General features: G+C 44.0%; 1 protein-coding gene across 3 annotated transcripts in view; it reads left to right on the plus strand.

Annotated features, from left to right (window-relative positions):
* The window catches only part of Iqgap2 (IQ motif containing GTPase activating protein 2), a 293,513-nt gene that overhangs the window by 30,659 nt on the left and 243,036 nt on the right, over positions 1 to 19,818 (plus strand). Inside the window, exon 1 of one of the 3 annotated variants that reach the window (XM_057789482.1) lies at positions 14,927 to 15,042. The exons of the other annotated variants lie outside the window; for them this stretch is intronic. The gene's annotated coding sequence lies outside the window, so the exon portion shown is untranslated. Of the gene's footprint in view, positions 1 to 14,926; positions 15,043 to 19,818 lie in introns of those variants that run through there. 3 annotated transcript variants of the gene reach the window in all.

Genomic DNA, 19,818 nt, shown 5'->3' on the forward strand with positions numbered 1-19,818 from the left:
TTTTAATCCTTTCTTGATAATCTTTCTACTTTAAAGCCATTTTGATGTATTCACCTTTTTTTGTTTTTGTTTGTTTTTCAAGACAGGGTTTCTCTGTGTAGCCCTAGTTGTCCTGGAACTTGCTTTGTAGATCAGGGTGGTCTTGAGCTCACAGAGATCCGCCTGCCTCTGCCTCCCAAGTACTGGGATTAAAGGCGTGCATCCTCACTGCCCAGCATATTCAGTCTTCATAATTAGAGACATGAGGTAGACTGAATAGAGAATCCCCAAATCTAGACTGAGAAGTAAGCCAGGGAGAAGGGGACATCTTTCTTCCTACAATAGTGGAAGGACTGTTGACATTAGGAAATCAGTATATGCTCACATTAGTGGGTGTAAGACCTGGGAGTAAAGGAATGTTCATACAGTCCTCAAGCGTCTCCCTGCAGGAGAGGAGAAACATAGCTCACATCCCTGGAACCAAGTGATTCAAGTTAGGCTCACCCATAGGGTGACAACCCCAAATCATGTGATATATGTGAACCAAACAGAACCTTTTTTTTTTTTTGTATGTGTGCTTAAGTATAAAAGATGCTTACTTGCTTAGAAGGAGATCATTGATAGATTGAAATGAACGGATGTTCTGTGATTTAAAAAAAAATAACCACTGGCTGGAAATCTTCAAAAACAAAAGATGGATAAAAGACAAAAATTGACAGCCTTCTAGCTGGAGACATACGACAGCCAAAGACGACGGACAGAAAGAAAGCCAGACAGGGGCCAGGATATAGCTCAGAGAGGGAGGGCTTGCCTAGCATGCTTGAACGCTGGGTTCATTGCCAGCACCTTAAAAACAAACAAGCAAATAAAAAGAGAGAGGAAGAAGGGAAAGGTGGATAGGACATTTCTCAGAAAGGATTAGCCCTCGAGTATAGATCATATTGTTGTCTCAATATTAAATTTCCTGATTTGGGTAATTGTACTGAGGTTACATAATAGAATGTTCTTATTGAATAATATGATAAAATGAAATATACTGTAGAAGGCAGAGAGCTTGCAGCCCCGATCTAGAGGGGCAAACATTGCCAGTGACACTGTTGTATGTGGCTGGCTGTAGTCTTGTTCCAGTGTGGTGTGGGGACAGAGTCACAGAATGCTGACAGTGAGAGAAAGATATTTAATTGGAGCAGAAGTGAAATACTGTGTGTTCTGTGTCTGCGTCTTCACTGCCTTTTAGAGAGCTCAGCGACAGTGGATGAGGGCTGAGTGGACCTCCAGAAGCAACACTTGAGAGCCTACCTGTAATCATCCTTGAACTCTTTGTCAACCAACTAATTTAGGTTTATTTATTTAATGTGTGTGTGTGGCTTTGGTTTTTGTTGTTTTTTGAGATGACGTCACTCTCTGAACTTGGAGCTCACTGGTTGGCTAGACAGGCTAGTCATCAAACCCTAGGGATCTACCTGTCTCTGCTCTGAACAGTGGGATTCCAAGTGCACACTGTAGTGCCCAGCTTCTGACCTCGGTGCTGGGGCAAGCACCTTAGCAATTGAACTGTCTTTCTGGTCCCTACGTTCCTGGTGGCTGGAACTGTGAGAACAGCATTTTACATTCTAAAAGTATTTCTGTGCATGAGAAACTCATTTAAGTTATCAGAAGTTGGGAAAAGAAGGCAGAATGCTCTTCTATTTGTCAGATGGTGAAGTAAGACCCAGAGAGCACAGCTCACCCATTCAGTGTGGCTCCTATCAAATGTAGCACCTTCATCCTTGTGGCCTCCTGGGCTCTTTCTCCTGTGAACTTTTTCAGTATCTATGACAATGTTACTAAATGAAACATAAGAAAACAAGCATACCTTCCCGGTGTCATGTGACAATCATTTGTCTTAAAAAGAGAATTAGACCAGAGTTCTTCTCTTTCTAATTTGCGGCCATGGTCCTGTGAAATTACTGAAAGCAACTGAATTCATTGTCCCGAGAGTTGAGGGTCTGGTGTCTTCTGGTTGGTGTGGGAGTAGTGGGCTCTCTCATTCTGATTCTATGTGACATAGTTGGTCATTGCCCAGGCGTGGTGGTCTCTATTGTGAAGAGCTGCTCAGCATTTCAGGACACGGTGTTGGAGCTGAGAGTCGGCTGTGAGGCTCCAAGTGAGATGATAGAAGATAGTCAATGGTACCACTATACCCTCCCTCGCAGCTGAGAAGATCAAATGAGTTGGCATTGTAGAGACGTTGGTGTTTGACATATAAGAAATACCATTGAGACATCTGGAGTCTGTGGTACCAGTTTTGCCATGTTTAAGTATCATTAAGTTGACCCAGTACTACCACTGTTGATCCCTTTGTCCTCCTTCCCCTGACCCTTTGAAGCATCTCTTATACTTACAGTCTCTATGAATTTGCCCTAAGTACCTCATTTAAGTTGATCATACAGCAGTTGGCTTTTACGACTGTCCTATTGCTCTTAGGGTAATATCCTCAAGACTTACTCATGGAGTAGTGTGGCTCAGGACTTATTCCATTGTCTGTATGCAGTACACTATGTTCATTTGCTTGCTTGTGGACTTCTATTGCTTCCTTCTTTGGGCTATTCTGGATATCACCATTGTGACCATAAGTGTTCATATACCTGCTGGAGCATGTGATATCAATTCTGGGTTGTTGGGGGGGGGGGTCTATACCCAGAGATGGGACCATTAGATCCTATGACAATTTTATGTTGACTTTGATGAAGAGTGTGCAGGCTGTCCCCACAGGCTACATCATTTTATATTACACACACACACACACACACACACACACACACACACTGCTCAGTGTTTCTACACCCTGGCCAATACTTGTTATTTCCTGCTTTCCTTTTTATATGTGTAATTTTATGTATAGAAACAGTGTCTGTTTGGACCTCCCACAGGGCAGGGAAACCTGCTTGCTCTTAGGGCTGAGGAAGGAGGAAGACTTGATTGGGGGGGGGGGAATGGGAGGTGGTGGCGGGGAAGAGGCAGAAATCTTTAATAATTAAATTAATTAATTAATTAATAAAAAAACTGGAAAAAAAAGAAACAGTGTCTGTTGATTTGCTGCCTTGATCTTTTTAAAGAGAGAGAGGAGGAGTAAAACATTTGGATAAGCCAAGTCTGGCTAATCACAGGCTAGTTCATCGATGCTTACCAGCACAGCGTGTACCAGAAAGAAGCCTTCTTCTGTGGTTCGCTTAGCCTCTCCCAGGGCTGAGAGCTCCCCACCCCCACTCCACACTCAGAGCTCCCTGCTTTGAAGGAGAAAAGCAAGTTACAGGTAATAAGTTCGTGATAAGATAGGTAGAACAGAAAGGGCCCTTTGGTTTGGGTACTAGTGTGTGAAGAGTGGTCTTGTTCAGTTTTATCTATAACTTAGAAAGACTTTACACTGTAAGTCACTTTGTAAAACTCAAGGCAAGCAAGCCTCAACTACGCGGCTTGAGGGGAGTCTAGCCCTGAGAAAGAACAAGGGAAAGACCTATGACCTAAGAGAGTTCTGGTTCTTTCTTGGCTCATACATTTTCTTCTTGGTGTGCTTCCTTCCTCTGTGAACTCTGGGTACCATGGGCACTGGTGTGTGAAGAGGTCATGTTGCCACTAATCAGGTACTGGTGGTCCTGTAGATGGCTCAGGAGGCTGGGGTAAGAGTTTCCTGGGAATGCTCCCTTCTAGTTGAGTTTGCTAATCCCCTGCACGTATATAACCTGGTGTGACTTGAGCAGTTGAAACCCGGTTTGCTGGGTGTGAAGTTTGTTCAAACGCACCCCACCATCCCTCCAGGCACCAGTGGTGTGCAAGTCCACCCAGCCCACAGGTATACAAGGCACACTGGCAGTGCTGGCTTGTCTGGGTTTGCAGGCAGGGAGCTCTTATTACTAAATACTGAGACATGGATTGGTGATGCCAATAAGAAGATAGTCATGCCAGCTGGGCTTTGGGCTGTGTCCTCAGATAATCTTCTTCATCTCAGTTCTTCCCAGTTCTTGACTTGGTCCTGTTTTTAGGACAGCAGTTTAATTCACAGTACAGGAAGCCTGGGCTTGTGTGGAGGGCAAGAAGGTATTCAGCATAGCTGCTTTGAGTCTCCCATAAGAACCACCGATAGGCTGGGCCCAGTATATGGCAGCTCTGACCTCAGAGAAATGATTAAGCTCTTTCAAGTCTGGGTCTATACATAACATAGGAACAAACCAGTGTTGTAGGATTTTGTGAGTGAAATTTGGTTAATTCCTACATAAGAAAAACTGTGCAGAGAGGACAGGCTGGAGCCAGGTGTGTGTGTGTGTGTGTGTGTGTGTGTGTGTTGACAGACACTAGTTTTGTCTGTGCCTGTGTGAGCATCAAGAAGACAGAACCTGCTTTAGTCAGTGTTCTTTTGCTATGATGAGACTCCATGGCCACAACAACTCCTATAAAGGAAAGAATTTAATTGGGGCTCAATTACAGATTCAGAGGTTTCATTCATTATCAGCATGGGAGGAAGCATGGCAGTTTGCAGGCAGACATGGTGCTGGAGAAGGAGCCAAGAGTTCTACATTAAAATCCAGTCAGCAGAAAGAGAGAGAGAGAAAGGCTAGGCCTGATTTGAGAATTCAAAACCCTAAGGTCCACCCCAGTAATACACTTTCTCCAGCAAGGCCACACCCACTCCCGCAAGACCACACCTCCTAATCCCTGTCAAGTAGTGCCACTCCTTAATGACCAAACACTCAAATATGTGAGCCTGCAGGGCCCATTTCTATTCAAACTACCAGAGAACCTCGTCCGCTATTCTCTGATCCTCCCTGGCCATTTTATGCCCTCAGTTCTGCAGCAAGACTCTCCTGAGATTCACAGCCTTTCTTTAGCTTGTTGCTCTCCTCCCTGTTCTTCAGCGTTCACAGAATGGCTCTAATTCCTCCTGCTGGCCTCATGGCAAGAGGGAATTGTAGTCGACTCAGGTGGGCCTACAACGACCCAGAGGCTCCTTTAGAATGATTCAGAAGAATGTATCTCACAGGAAAGACTACACACAGATGGAGGCATCGAGGTGGCCGTAGAGGAAGAGCTAGGAAAGGGAATGAGAACCAAAATTTTAAGACCAGATCAAGGGCCATTTTCTTCAGCCTCACTTCCTACAGATACAACTCTAAACATGTTGCCAGTGAAAAGTGAGGGAGTGCACTGTGGATACTGGCCAATGAAGCATTTGTTTTAAGTATGTATGCATGTATTTTTGCATGTGTGTGTGTGTACACGCATGTGCAGCTGCATGCCTTCGTGCCTGCATTAGTGCATGCACATGTGGAAGCCTGATTTCTTCCTCTGTTGCTCTCCATCCTACTTTTTGAGACAGGGTCTCTCCCTGGACCTGGAGCTCCCTGTTTCAGGTGGACTGGCTATAGAGCTAGCTTCTGGAATCTGCCTGTCTCTGCCTCCCAGCACTGAGATTACACTGCACACCTCCAGACTGACTTTGCTGTTCACGCTGGGGATTCGAACTCAGGTCCTCACCCTTGCACAGCAAGTGCTTTACCCACTGAGCCATGTGTTTAAATTAATAGTGATGGTGATCATTACCATTCCAGGAACCACTCATGGTTCTGTTACAGAGACATGCGTTAGTGTGTGTGGGGGTGAGTTATCTGTGTTGGAAAAACATGGAACAGTGAACTCAAGCTCTACTTGACCCCTTGGTTTGGAGCTGATGTCTCTTGGTCTTCTCACTGTCATCATGTCGTCTCACATGTCACCATGTGTTAGAAACAGCTAGAAGGTATCCTAAGTAGTTCTGCGTTCCCGCCCTGGGAAGCTCAGAGACTTTGGCCAGAACTGGGAAGGTACGGAATGTCTTAGCAGTTTTTGTTAAACAAGCTCTGGAAACAGAGAAACAGCTCAAAAGCCTGGAAATGAAGGAACAAAAGTGCATCTTGAAGTTTGTTTTTTATTTCTTTTTTTTTTTTTAAGATTTATTTATTTATTATAAGTACAGTGCTCTGCCTACATGTACACCTCCAGGCCAGAAGAGGGCACCAGATCTCATTACAGATGGTTGTGAGCCACCATGTGGTTGCTGGGAATTGAACTCAGGACCACTGGAAGAGCAGTCAGTGCTCCTAACCTCTGAACCATCTCTCCAGCCCTTTCGTTTCCCACTTCTTGATTATTCTTCTTTTCTTTCTCTCCACTTTTTCCTCTTCCTCTTCCTTTTGAGTCAAGGTCTCAACTGAGTGTCACAGGCTAGACCTAAATGTGTGATTGTACTGCCTCTTGTCTCCCAAGTGCTGGCATTACATGTGTGTACCCCACACCCAAGTGCTGGCATTACATGTGTGTACCCCACACCCAAGTGTTGGCATTACATGTGTGTACTCCACATCCAGTTAAACCTTCAGAGCATGGTTTTCTCATTCTTGCCACCACTTATCCATTTTTCTTTTATTTTCTTTTTGCCTTTTTGGTCAGGCCTTGCTGGACAGCCCTGGCTATACGTAGTCTCTTGACCTTGAACTTCTGCCATGCCTCCTGAGCACCGAGATTATAGACAAGAGCCACCATGCCTGCCTTCCAAGCATATTTTCCACCCAGTTCCTTTTCCCTCCCTCCTTGGAGCCTGACTTCACACTCCATTCATCAAGAAAACCCGCTCAGATTAATCCTATCACGGAGCAGGCTCTCGTCTTTGTGCTGTAGTTCTTTTGTGTCTTTTCCAAAGGAGCCACGTAACTTTCCTCCGCTGTGCAATGCTGTGCCTTCCCCTGCTGGATTAGAAACTAGTTGCTGCCAGAGTCTTCCCACCCCACTCCTTTGCACTCCCTGCTGAAGTGCTTTCTGACTATTAAGACTATTAAGCCGTGAGTTAGGAATTTTGCCGCAGACCAAAAGAAATCCATTGTGCTGCGTCTATCAGCCTTAATTATAAGGCATTTGGAATGAGTTTGAACACTGCATCTCTGTGATTCTCTTCCAACATTTTGCACCTAGGAGACCATCAATAAGAAAAAATTTCCATCCCTGCTTGGCTCCATAATTGTGGATACTTCTGCTTCACAAATTCTGGCAGGGCTCAAGTGTCTGGAGTAGAAACAATGACTTAATTCTGAAATTGTGTTCAAGTCCTCTGAGGGACTCATGGCTGATACTCAGAGAAAGCTTGAGGCTTGGCTGTCTCCTCTGGGCTGCAGTAGACACTTGGTGAGGGGGGCATTTACATACAGCACTGTGGTTCTGTCTTCAGCCAAGAAAGCAGCGCCTGGGGGAGATGGGGCACATCTTCAGACTGAGCCTGGGGCTGAGCAGCATATATTGTATTTAAGGTGGTGCTATTCTTCTGTGTTCAGCACTCTGGAAGGACTCAGTGCTTTGAGGAAGCAACAGACTATCTGAAAGCCTTTGCATCTGCCTTCTACTTTCAAGAATATCCATTTTCCAAAACCTGGGACTATCCACTTTCTGAGTACAGTGATGTACGGCCTGTTAGAATAAGCTTAACCCCGAATGTCTACAGATTTGTCACCTAAGTACCTTCCCATGAGAGAGTGTTCTCCTGGTCATCTGTATGTTTTCCAAGTAGTTTACACAGTCAAAGGTTATATGCATTCTCTTGAGCCTGCAAATTGCACGTGAGCCTCACCCATTCTTACCAGTTCAACTCCCCACACCATTCTATGTCCTCCTCTGGCTCCCTGTGCTCATGACCGAAAGCAATAAAAACCTCTTGCCCTGCTCCAGTGGCGTACCACTGGAAACACAAAGAACAATGAGAAGTAAACAAAAACCCGGGAGAGGTTCAAAAACACAAGCCAGCATTGTAATCAACTAGCCCTGACCATGGAACAAAATACCCAATCCATTTTTGTCTTAGGCAAGTGGAGGCAGCTTGCCCACCTGTCTGAAGGCTGGTCTGATCATATGAGCTCATACATAGTGTAGCACTTTATAAACATATGACCCCATGGAAGTAAAGGCTCGGCATGCTAGGTCCAAGGCCTGCTGCTTGAGCCTGGTCATAGCTGCCTTGTGTTATGATTTCTAATAAGCCCCGTCTCCTGCAAATCCTACATCTGTGCTGTCTGGAGAGGCTCCTGGGTCTTGAGAACCAGCCCAGCCCGGTGTGCATTGGTTGAGGGTGTAGTCATGTTGAAATCTATTTTTGCTCCATGACTGTTTGTCAACAAGTTCCCATTTGCATGGTATGGCACATTTGAGGGCTGTATTTTTTGGCAGTATTTTAAGAGTCAACTGCCCTAGATTAGGTGCGAATTCACTCACTAACAAACAGCATATGCTTGCGCTAATAGAGCCCTTCTGCGTCAGGCAGTCTCCACACTGCCTGTGAGACTCCACTTCTCCTCCAAATGAAGGTCTCAATGCTTAGTTGGTTCCTTAGTATATCCTTAAAACAGTGGGATGCATCCGTATCTCTTCCCCTTAATCATACAAGTTTGTCTCTATGCATATGGCACACTGGGTGACTCTGGTGCAGAGCCATGTGCCGTTTCTACCTCCACAACCTGAAGTCACAAAGTGAGTTGGCTGATACTTGCTGGCTTCCTCTTTCTTACCCCGGAACTACCCAGGCACTCACTCTTCTTCACGCTTCCCTCCCCTTGCCAGATCCTTCCCATCCACAGTTCACCATGTTTTTCTTTCTCCTGGAATTTAGACTCCCAGGGTTTCCTGTTGCACAGGCTTGTTGCAGCCTTTTCTGGAGTCTTCAGATTGCGCCCCCTTCCATTCATTCCACTCCCCTGTCCCTCCCCACCTGCTTTCTGTCTTGGGCTTCCCACTCCAGCCTTTTTCCAGCCAGTTAGGCCTTCTAGTAGAGCCACGAAAGGACAGCTCCGTGTTGGTCATCTTCTGATCATGTCTTCTCTGCTGCCTGCAACTTCCGCCATTGCCTTTCTTTGCACTGTAAAGTGGACAAATTATTCATTGCACATTCTGAGTGACTGAAATCTTTTTCTGAAAGTTCAGATGGGTCAGTTAGATGTGGGAAAGTCACTTTTTTGGACCATACTTGTCACTAGGGCTTCATCCTCACTTTATTTTTCCATAGACGAACAGTTTTACAATAGGGGTTTTTATTTCTAATATTGACATCCTAAAAGGCTATATGCTGATGGTATAGCCAATGGTATAGAGATTTTAGAAGACATGTGAGAGAGTGTGTGTATATATATAAATATATATGAAAAAATCTTGGAGCTGCCTTTTTGGAAACATTCTGCTTATATTTTGATATTCCCTTATTGGCTTTCAGCTTAATTACAATGCATGTAATATAACATTATATACCTGTATTTAAAATATACACAAAATATATATTTAATATGTGTGTAGATGTGTGGAATTAAACTTGTGGGTGTGTATTTATAACTCTAAATACCATCTTAGTTACTTTTTTATTTCTGTAACTAAACACCATGAACCAAGGTAACTTCCAAAGAAAATATTTAATTTGGGGCTCACAGTTACATAGGGTTAGAGTCCATGATGATCATGGAAGGGAGTGTGGCAGCAGCCAGGCAGCATGGTGCTGGAGCAGGAGCTGAGAGTTTATATCCTTAAATTCAAATAGGAGGCAGAGAAAGATAATCAGGACTATCATGGGCTCAAAGCCCTCCCCCAGAGACAAACCTCTCTCAGTAAGGCCCCACCTCCTAATCCTTCCCAAACAGTTCTACTAACTGAGGCCCAAGTATTCAAACCTATAGGGGCCATTCTTGTTCAAATCACCACAAGTACATTGTTTGCAAGTTATGTGGGAGACAGATGTTAAAGCCATCAAGTAAGAGCACTGAATATAATTGTAATTACTCTTGAAAAATTAGTTCATAGAATAATCTGTTGGTAGCCATGAATCATTTTTGCATTTATAAGTTGCTTACTTAATGACTGCTTATAAAATAATGTAACTATGAATTTAAAAGTACCCAGTACTCTTGTGAGACCATGGGTGAGACAACTCTGTCATGTTCAGAAGTCGGCAGTTCACAGCATTCTCCTCATCCTCTGGCTCTTTCCTTCTTCTCATTCCAAAAGTAAAAATCTGAAAAACTGTGATTCTTAGACCAGGTGTGCTGTCTTGAACCTTTATTTTAATCCCAGCCCTTGGGAGGCAGAGGCAGGTGGGTCACTGTGAGTTCAAAACCAGCCTGGTTGACACAGTGAGACCCTATGTCTCTTATTCATATGTACATACATATATAGTGTATTGTGTGTATGTGTGCGTGAGTGTTATACTTATACAATAGCTTCATAAGGTAGGTAGCATTAATCTTGTTTTATAGATGAGGAAATGAGTGTCCAGTATTCGTCCCTGACTGAGTATGACACTCTTGAAGATACATTCAACCCCCAAATCATTTTCCCCTCTTCTGCTGAGCCACATGCCATTTTGTTTAGCAATTTTTGCTAGGTGAGGCAGATTTACACCTTTGGAGAGAGATGGGCATAGCATAGAGAAGGATGCCTCAGATTTTAAGTTGCATTCTCTCAAATGTGTTAAGCCTTCTGTAGATGTATGGGTCATATGAGTGACCTTGCTTTGTTGATGTGGCATGCGATGTCTTGTCATAGTTCTTGCATTCCTTTTTTCTGGCTTCAATCCTGAATATTATCTTCAGGGTTTTTTTTCTTTGTCAGCCTATGTTTGAGGTTTTTGTACCTCTGAGAAATTAGCCTTTGATCTTCTTAGTATAGCACTAGTTTTATATCGTTTTCAGTGGGAACCATAAAGTCACATACATCTGTCTACTGATTAGGGAGATAGCAGTAACTATGAGTGACAGGCGCCAGTGCTCCGTGCTGGCAGGCAGCAGCTCTACTGAGGAACAAAAGGTTGTGAACTTTGAAGTCAGAGCTGTCCCACTTCCTGCTCTATGATTGACCTTTCTATAATCTTGAATGGGCCAAGCCTACACTACCTGACTTCTCTATAATCATGAATGGGCCAAGCCCACACTACCTGACTCCTCTATAATCTTGAATGGGCCAAGCCCACAGTACCTGACTTCTCTATAATCTTGAATGGGCCAAGCCCACACTACCTGGCCTCTCTTCAGTTTATTTTCCATCAGGACATCAGAGAATGGGATTCCTATTTAAAGAGTAATGTAGAGACAAAGAGGTAACAAACATGAAGAGTTGCCTTAATAAGTGTTAATTATTTCTGTGTTTTTGTTTTCATGTGTGCATAAAAATAACTAATGCAAGAGCACAACCTTCAGACTGTCACACACAGAGAAAAACAGAACACACCTTCAGACTGTCACACACAGAGAAAAACAGAACACACCTTCAGACTGTCACACACACAGAGAAAAAAGAACACAACCTTCAGACTGTCACACACAGAGAAAAAAAGAACACAACCTTTAGACTGCTACACACACAGGGGAAAAAAAACACAACCTTCAGACTGTCACACACACAGGGGAAGAAAGAATACAGCCTCAGGCTGTCATACGCACACATGGAAAGAAATCCGTTCAGAACCAAGAAATTGTCTTCTTTCCTTTGTGCTTTATTTATTTTCTCCCATGAATCAAGGGAAGAACAGACCATGACTGTCTTCTAGATCTTTCAGCTTTGTGGAAATATCCCATGCTATTTAAATGTGTAGGATAGCTATCTGTTTTCTTGTTTTTTAGGCAGGGTCTTACCATCTATCCCACACTATTATGAAGCTAGCTATGTAGCCTAGGATGGTTCTCAAACTCCAAATGCTCCTGTCTCAAGCTCCCCAGTGCTGGGTGTAACACTATGTACATCATGTTGGTAGCTTTTGAGAGAACAGAAACAAGATGTTAGCAGTGGCTTTCTTGGGATCAGCTCAAGAGACCATAACTTGCTAAGTTTGTTTAGTGGTTCTAACTTAGCCTCATTCTTTTTTTTTTTTTTTTTTTGGTTTTTTGAGACAGGGTTTCTCTGTGGTTTTGGAGCCTGTCCTGGAACGAGCTCTTGTAGACCAGGCTGGTCTCGAACTCACAGAGATCCGCCTGTCTCTGCCTCCCGAGTGCTGGGATTAAAGGCGTGCGCCACCACCGCCCGGCCCTTAGCCTCATTCTTAATGGGGCATTAAGTCAAGTCATCCTTTGGGCCTTTATTCATTATTTATAGAGAGCAGAAAGCATCATCTTAGGACTGGATCTAAATTTGAGACCTTTTGCCATGAACCCCATAAGCACGGGGCTCATACAGAGCAGAGGCGAACTAAACCCCTTCCCATTGTTTAGATTTGAAATTGCCCTCTGAAATTGAAGTCTCAGCTTTCAGCTAGCCCCTCAAAACTCAACACCCTCCTCTTCGTCACTGTGATCTGTGAGGAATTTGGGTGATGGGGTATGGAGAGGAGGCAGTAGCCAGTTAGATTATTCCCTGGGCCTTCCTGGCAGTCAGAGGTGATTTGGTTCCTAAAATATTTCTCGAAAATTGCCATTATGCAAATAAAGAAATATTAGTAAATAATCCCAAATCAAGGAATCATTGATTTTTGGTCTTCTCCCAAAATGAACAAAATCTCAGGACTCCCTTTCTCATCCCGATGCACCTTAATATGGCCACAATCCTCCTTGGGTTTCTAAATTCTGGAAAAAGTTAGATATTCCTGTTTAGACTTACAGTGTACAAGATGAATTAGCAATAAATTTCTACTCTGAAAAGGAGCCCTGGGTTTTGCCTTTCAGACCTAAGTAATTAAGTGTGATGCTTGCATTAAATGTTGGGCCCTTTTGCATGAGTTGTATCTAAGAACCCTCTCCTCCCTCTGTTTCTCTGTCTCTCCCTCCCTTTTCTTCCCTTCCCACTCCGTGTGTGTGTGTGTGTGTGTGTGTGTGTGAGAGAGAGAGAGAGAGAGAGAGAGAGAGAGAGAGAGAGAGAGAGAGAGGAGAGAAGAGAGAAGAGAGAGGGGGAGAGAGAGGGGGAGGGAGGGAGAGAGAGAGAGAGAGGAGAGAAGAGAGAAGAGAAAGGAGAGAGGGGAAGAGAAGGGGAGGGAGGGAGGGGGAGAGAGAGAGAGAGGAGAGAAGAGAGGAGAGAAGGGGAGAGAGGGGGAGGGAGGGGAAGAGAGAAAGAGAAGAGAGGAGAGAAGAGAGAGGAGAGAGGGGAGAAAGGGGGAGGGAGGGATAGAGAGAGAGAGAGAGAGAGAGAGAGAGAGAGAGGAGAGAGAGAGTGTGTGTGTGTGTTATTTAATGACAGGGCCTTGCTATGTATCCCAGGCCTTGGACTCAATGTGTAGCGCTTGATCCTCCTGCCTCAGCTCCAAGTTAGTTGCTGGGATAGCAGTCATGTGCTGTCATTATATCTGATCTCCTCTGTGCATCTTATACAGTGTAACTGTATTTCCAGAAAAGGATCAATTATTTTCCTAAGACCTGAACCATTTCCTCTTCCATTTACCTGTTTAGATGTAACATAGGCACTAGGAGCTTCTTAATGCCTCTGAACCCTAGTGACATTAGAATGAGAAGAGATTACATCCCTTGTTGGTAAAGCCTTGGTGTTGGTAGCTCACTTACCATCATTGCCTAGTCGTGCCCCATCTCAGAAATATTTCCAATGCTAAATCTGAAAATTTCAAAGTTTTTCTTATTATACTATGGGCCTAGAGTCTTTTACAGCTTTGCCTAAACTAAATGGCCCTGAGTTGGTGCTGATTTGCAGTACTGGAAAGATCTTAGAAATGTGTGGTGGGGAGAAATTCCAGGAATGGTGTACAAGGCAGGTTTTAAATAAAGTTCACCTTCCCTCACTTTCTCTCGGCGGAAGACTTGGTAACATAAGGACTGGAAGGACCCGTTGTCCCTGCCTTCAAGTCCAAGATCTGACATATGAGTCTCTGTTGTTTTGTTGGCCCTACATAGAGAGGAGGAAGGATCTGGGCCTGGCAGCTATACTCCCAGCATCCTTGGTGCAGCCTCCAGGCTTTCAAACACCTTGGTTTTCCACCTTCATTACCGGTAGTCTTGCACTCTAGTTAGGGTCGCAAACAACCCAAGCTTGTCTGTTTTTCGAAAGGAAATCCAGTTTAGGGAAGTCTGATCGTGGGGTCCTTTAGAGTTTAAGTAGCCATGGAAGGCTTCAGGAAGCTGACAAGAAACCAGAATTTTCCTCAGGTCACATTTCCTCAATGTGTCAGCTTTCTTAAAGCGTTGGCCTTTTGGTTCTGTTGTCTTTTCAGCCCATCCTCATGTCTCTGCCCCCAGGATCTTAGATTGAATTCTATTTTCTAGTGTCTTCTCTGGGTATCAGTGTAGGCTACCTCCTATGACCAGTCCTTAAACATTGAGAGTGGGTCATATCCATTTAGGTCAGTGGTTCTCAACCTTCTCAGTGTTGTGGCCTTTACAAGGGTTCCTCATTTTGTGGTGACGCCCCAACTATAAAATTAGTTTCATTGATATGTCATAACTGTAATTTTGCTACTGTTATGAATTGTAATGTAAATATCTGATATGCAGACTATCTGGTATGTGCAACCCCTGTGAAAGGCTCTTTTCATACCCCCTCCAAGGGGTCGCAACCCACAGGTTGAGAACTGCTGATTTAGGTACTCTCTTTAAGGCCACACAGTTCCCAAGCCATAGACTATGGTTCCACACCCAGCTGCATTACATACCTGAGGATATTTAGGATTCTTTGTAGAGAATTTGAGTCACCCAGAATAACAATGTGTACTTAAAATACTAAATGGTGGGTGTACCTCTTGGAATTGATTATTCCCGTCATGCTTCTAATCTGCTTTTCCTTAAAGGAGTACACCCTAGATAATACCATTTTATGAAGCCAGCCAGGGCTTTCGTTTCTCTTGCCAACCCTCCCTTGAGCATATTTCCCAAACTCAAGCACCTTGTCATTATGCCAAATCTCAATTGTGTAACCCTAATAAAAATTCCAGAAGAGACCTTGTGAGTCATACTTTGTATCCGAACAGGCTGGCACCAAGCAGCCATTCAAATATTTGCGAACAGATGGATGGATTAGCGAGAATACGGTGGCCTTGGTATCTGTGTGAAGGAAGCAAGTAGTGGGACGAGGCCTTTAACCGTGGCCACACCTTACCGAAGGGTAGGTCTTGGGCTAGTTTATGTTGGATTTGCGGGCGTCCTTTGCGCTTGACTCTGATTTCCTTCCTCTTCTGTTTCCACGTCTTGCCTCGCAGTTCTTTCTGGTTCTGCTTCTTCTGCCTCTTCATAATCTCTGTCATGTGACTGCCGTAGACTGTGATTGTTTCCATCTCTTGCCGGTGTCAGCTGATTTTATTAATGGCATGACGTTCTCATTTGCACTGCTCTCTAACCAACTGAGCCAGCCAGCCAGTGATCTTAATGGCACTGGTGAATTGCTAATACCCGAGGAAACTCTTCTCCACAAAGTCATGTTCCTTAGGGAGTTCAGGGCTGCGAAGGAAGAAGTACCTCAGAGGAAATCACAGATAGCCAAGTTGTTTCCAAATGAAATGAACTCCGGAGTTACGTGAATTATGGGTTCCTTTGCTTTAGTGGGAACTCTTCATTTGGTGATGATGTGGCCCCAAAGGATGTCACTTCCAGCCCTGGATGTGTCACTGGCCCAGAGAATAGTCATGGGCCATCCTTTCCCTTCACTGACCTTGGCTTCCTTATTAATAAGTGATGGGGCCTATAAGTAACATGTGGGAAAATGCTTTGTCGGCAGTAAAGTCATGCCTGCCGTGAATTATTAGCTTCGTGGACTGTTTAAATGGCAGGACCGTTGTTCATGCCAAGAGCTCTTATCAGAAATCACTGAGCAATGAGTAGAGCAAAGGTCTTTGGGGCACCCTCTGGGGTTCAAAAGCGTCTGCTTTGGCTGCAAAAACTTTCTCAATCCTATAACCTTGGCTTCCCCTTGGGTGGCAGGTCATCACAGGCCTTCTCCGCCCTGAAGGGGGACAGGTGAAGTGTCTGGTGAGAGGGGAAGTGGGCCAGGTATGTGGGAAGGTGGAAGGAAGAGGTTGGACATGGCGGAGCCCTGAGGGAAAGCCCTTCTGCTTGTCTGGTGCACAACCTGGTGTTTTGGCATAAGCACACTAATTAAATATCAGTAGAGGGACCTGTAGGATGGCTCTGTGCTTGCAGCTTCACACCCTTTTCTTCACTGCAAACAGGCAGAAGTCAATTGACTTCGTACAGATATTTGGGACCCTTTTATTAGCCTTCCCGATAAGAGGTTATTTACCAAATATTTTCAGAGAACATATAATCTTATTTCTTTTTTATAATTTATTTTTTATTTCATTATATATTCATTGGTGTTTTTCCTGCATGTATGTCTGTGTGGGGGTGTCAGAAGCTGAGGAACTGGAGTTGCAGACAGGTGTGAGCCACCATGTGGGTGCTGGGAATTGAACCTAGATCCTCTAGAAGAGCAGTCAGTGCTCTTAATCACTGAGCCATCTCCAGTCCTTTGTCTGGTCTCAGAAGCTAAGCAGGGTCAGGACTGGTTAGTACTTGGATGGGAGAACATATGAGATGTATTCTGGATACCATGACTTAAAATATGTCTTCTCTGAGTTTATTATTAAAATGTCAGTAGTTTGGGGCTGCAGAGATAGCTCAGCAGTTAAGAGCACTGACCACTCTTCAAGAGGACCCAAGTTCAGTTTATAACACTCACATGGTGGCTTTCAACCATCTATGACTCCAGTTCTAGGGGAATCAGACACCCTCTTATGGCCTCAGGCTGTAACATGAAGGGGTCCTCTTTGTTCTTGGGGGTTTTGTCCTGCCCTTTACCCCACAACTGTTTAGCCCCAAAGAAAATCACACATAGGTCTCCATAAATTATAAGCTGATTGGCCCATTAGCTCTAGCCTCTCACTGGCTAACTCTCACATCTTGATTAACCCATTTTTCTGATCTATGTTAGCCATGTGGCTCAGTACCCTTTTCAGTGAGACAGATCACATCCTGCTGCTTCGGTGGTCTGGGCAGGAGTGGGAGGAATCAACTTCTTCCTTCCCAGAATTCTCCTGTTCTCATTACATCATTTCTACTTCCTGTCTGGTTTTCCCACCTATATTTCCTGCCTGGCCAATCAGCATTTATTTAAAACATGATTGACAGAATACAGACAATTCTCCCACACCAACAAGCACTGCATAAAAGTGATGTGTGTGTGTGTATATATATATGTGTGTGTGTGTGTGTGTGTGTATGTGTATGTATATATACAAACATGCAGACAAAAAGTCATACATATTAAATTAATAAATTAATTTTTAAAACTAAACTAAAATATTGGAAGTGTTGGGAGAGAGGCAAACTTGTGTTAGGACAGTTAGGAAGTAGCCATTGTGTTCAGACTTGAAGATCTGATGCCATCAACAATGCTCAGCATGCTGCAATTTTAATTTAAAACAGTGTGTGTGTGTGTGTGTGTGTGTTTGTAAGTTGTTTTTTGCTTTTGTTTGTTTGTTTCCTGGATAGGGCTATAGCAGAGCCTAGGAGTTCTCAGCAGTGGTCTTGAGGAGGTGGTTGTGGAAGTAGTTGGGGTAGAAACTGGGGATCTCTACCCCAACTCTTCCTAGAGTGTCTGAGGGTGAAAGATCACAGGAGGCTTCTGCCTCTTCTAGACAGATGGTTGAGGCTGGGGAGTGTACCTTTTGAGTGGTACCCTAGCACTCACACACAGGTTAGAGATTGTTAGAGATGGACACTCCTAGGAATTATAAGTTGTTTTCAGGTTTGAGTGTATCTGAGGGTACCACAAAATGAAAATATCCTGTCAGAAAGAGTAAACACTCTTCGCTTTTAGCTGTTCTTAAAATGGAAGATTGGAAGTGACGGGTTATCTAGGGATCTATTGGGAATGATGGAATTGAACATTAGATGTTGGTATGTGGCTATGTGTGATGATTTGACTTTGAATGTCCCCCAAAGCCACGTGTATTAGAAGTTCGGCCACTATCTGTGGTATTATCTGGAGGTGATGAAACCTAAGAGGTGAGGCTTAATAGAATGAAGTTAGGTCATCATGAATGAGTTCCTGAACAGAAGGAACCCCATCTCCTTCCTGTTTGTTTCTTTTGCTTTTCATGTCCCATGAAATAAACACCCTTCACCTGCCATGGGCTCTTACATGATATACCATGTCACCAGAGACCCAAAGTATAATAAGTTGATTAGTTTTGAGTATGTTGATACCATAGTGGACAGCTGACTATCATAGCATGTCAGGTATCTTTTTTTACCTTTTTAAAGTTTTTATTTTTATATATTTTTTGTATTAAAAATAAAAGCTAATAATTACCACCATTTACAAAGGACTAGAGTAGTACCAGAATAATGAATGAATCACTTCAGCCTGGGAAGCAGACACTCTCAATAATATTAATGTTATGATACAAGCTCATTCAAGTATTTTACATTTTTTTTGTCCTGTTGAATGTGGTATCCTAATACATGGTAAAGACAATGTATGGGAACCTTCTCTGAAAAGCCCATGACAAGTTTTCCTTTCCTGTGAGATCTGGGCTGAGAGTTCTCTTCTGCCTCTGCCATCACCATAGCTGGAGGAGAGAGTGGGGCTGGGGAGAATCCAGGGGCCCTTTAACAAGAGAGGTATTCTGGGGCTCCCATTCAAAGGACCAGGTAACCCAGGTCTCTGGTACACTCCACCATTAGCCTTGTCTTCATACTCTTTCCCTTGCTTCCAGACCTTGCAAGCAGCCTGCTTTCCTTTGTAAATGTCATTTTTGGGAGAACCTAGATAAGAGAAATTATAATCTGATTCAAAGTAAGCTTGTTATGGGGTATTAGTTAACTGTCTTAGGAAGGATTTACTAGAAGATAATGTTTCACTAAATGTCAGAGAGCTGCTTGTGTAAGGAGCCATCACAGATGAGGGAGATAGGAATCAAAACCGAGCCCCTTCTTTCCAGAGCCACCAGTTTGGAGAGGGAGCCATGACTGATCTCCCATGGGGCCTGTCCGGTGAGTGCTCTGATAATGGTGTGATCTGACATGTGGAAGAGAGGGGTGGACTCAGATGCTGGAATCTGCAAGTGTGTGCCTTAGTAGCTGTTGGAGGTCTCGTCACACACAGAGGTGGGAGAATGGCTTCCCAGGAAGAGAGAAGGGGAGTAGCAGAAGCCCCTGAAAGGGAGTAGCAAGGTCCTGGAATACAGTATTTACTTGGACTAAGCTGTGAAGGCTCCATGTATGGGGGAGAGGAAAACTGGTTTAGAACTTTCTTCAATAGGAAAGAGGGCACCACTCAAAGTTTAGAAAGAGCGGATGACATCTGAGGACCGTCGTTGAAGAAGGTGATCCTCACAACAGGTGAATGAGTGGCAGTGCAGTGTGGCTGAGGGAGGACATCTACTGCAAGAGAAGGCAAGATGAGGAAGGCCTGGGCACCTGCAGGGCAGGACAGAATTCCGAAGGCTGCTGGGAAGCCTTGGCACTTTTCTGGAATGCACTAACTCTTTTAAAGTTCAGGTCAAGAACTGGAGATGCAAAGCCTTGATTTTTGATCTCCAGCCCTATATTAAACTACCAAGTAAACAGACAGACAGTAACATTTAGATGAGATTGAGTTTATTAAGAAAAAAAGATGCTTTGACAAATGTAAGCCTTCGCTGTCCCTTCCTGGTATCATTGGTCTGGGATGAGGTCCTTATCGAAGAAATGGAAGCCATAGTGGAAAATGGGAAAAGATAGTGGGGGAAAAAGATGGGTAAGGGCGTGCAGAGTCCTGCTCCTCTGGGTACCACTTCTGTAACAATCCAGCCCGAGCTGCCCATCTCCTCCAGCTGTCTCTCTTCTGCATTCCTTTCTTTCTCATCCACACACACATTTCCCAAGTTCCTGTGCAGTTTAT

This window comes from Chionomys nivalis, chromosome 15 (assembly GCF_950005125.1).
Source record: "Chionomys nivalis chromosome 15, mChiNiv1.1, whole genome shotgun sequence".
In the NCBI taxonomy this organism is placed as follows: Eukaryota; Metazoa; Chordata; class Mammalia; order Rodentia; family Cricetidae; genus Chionomys; species Chionomys nivalis.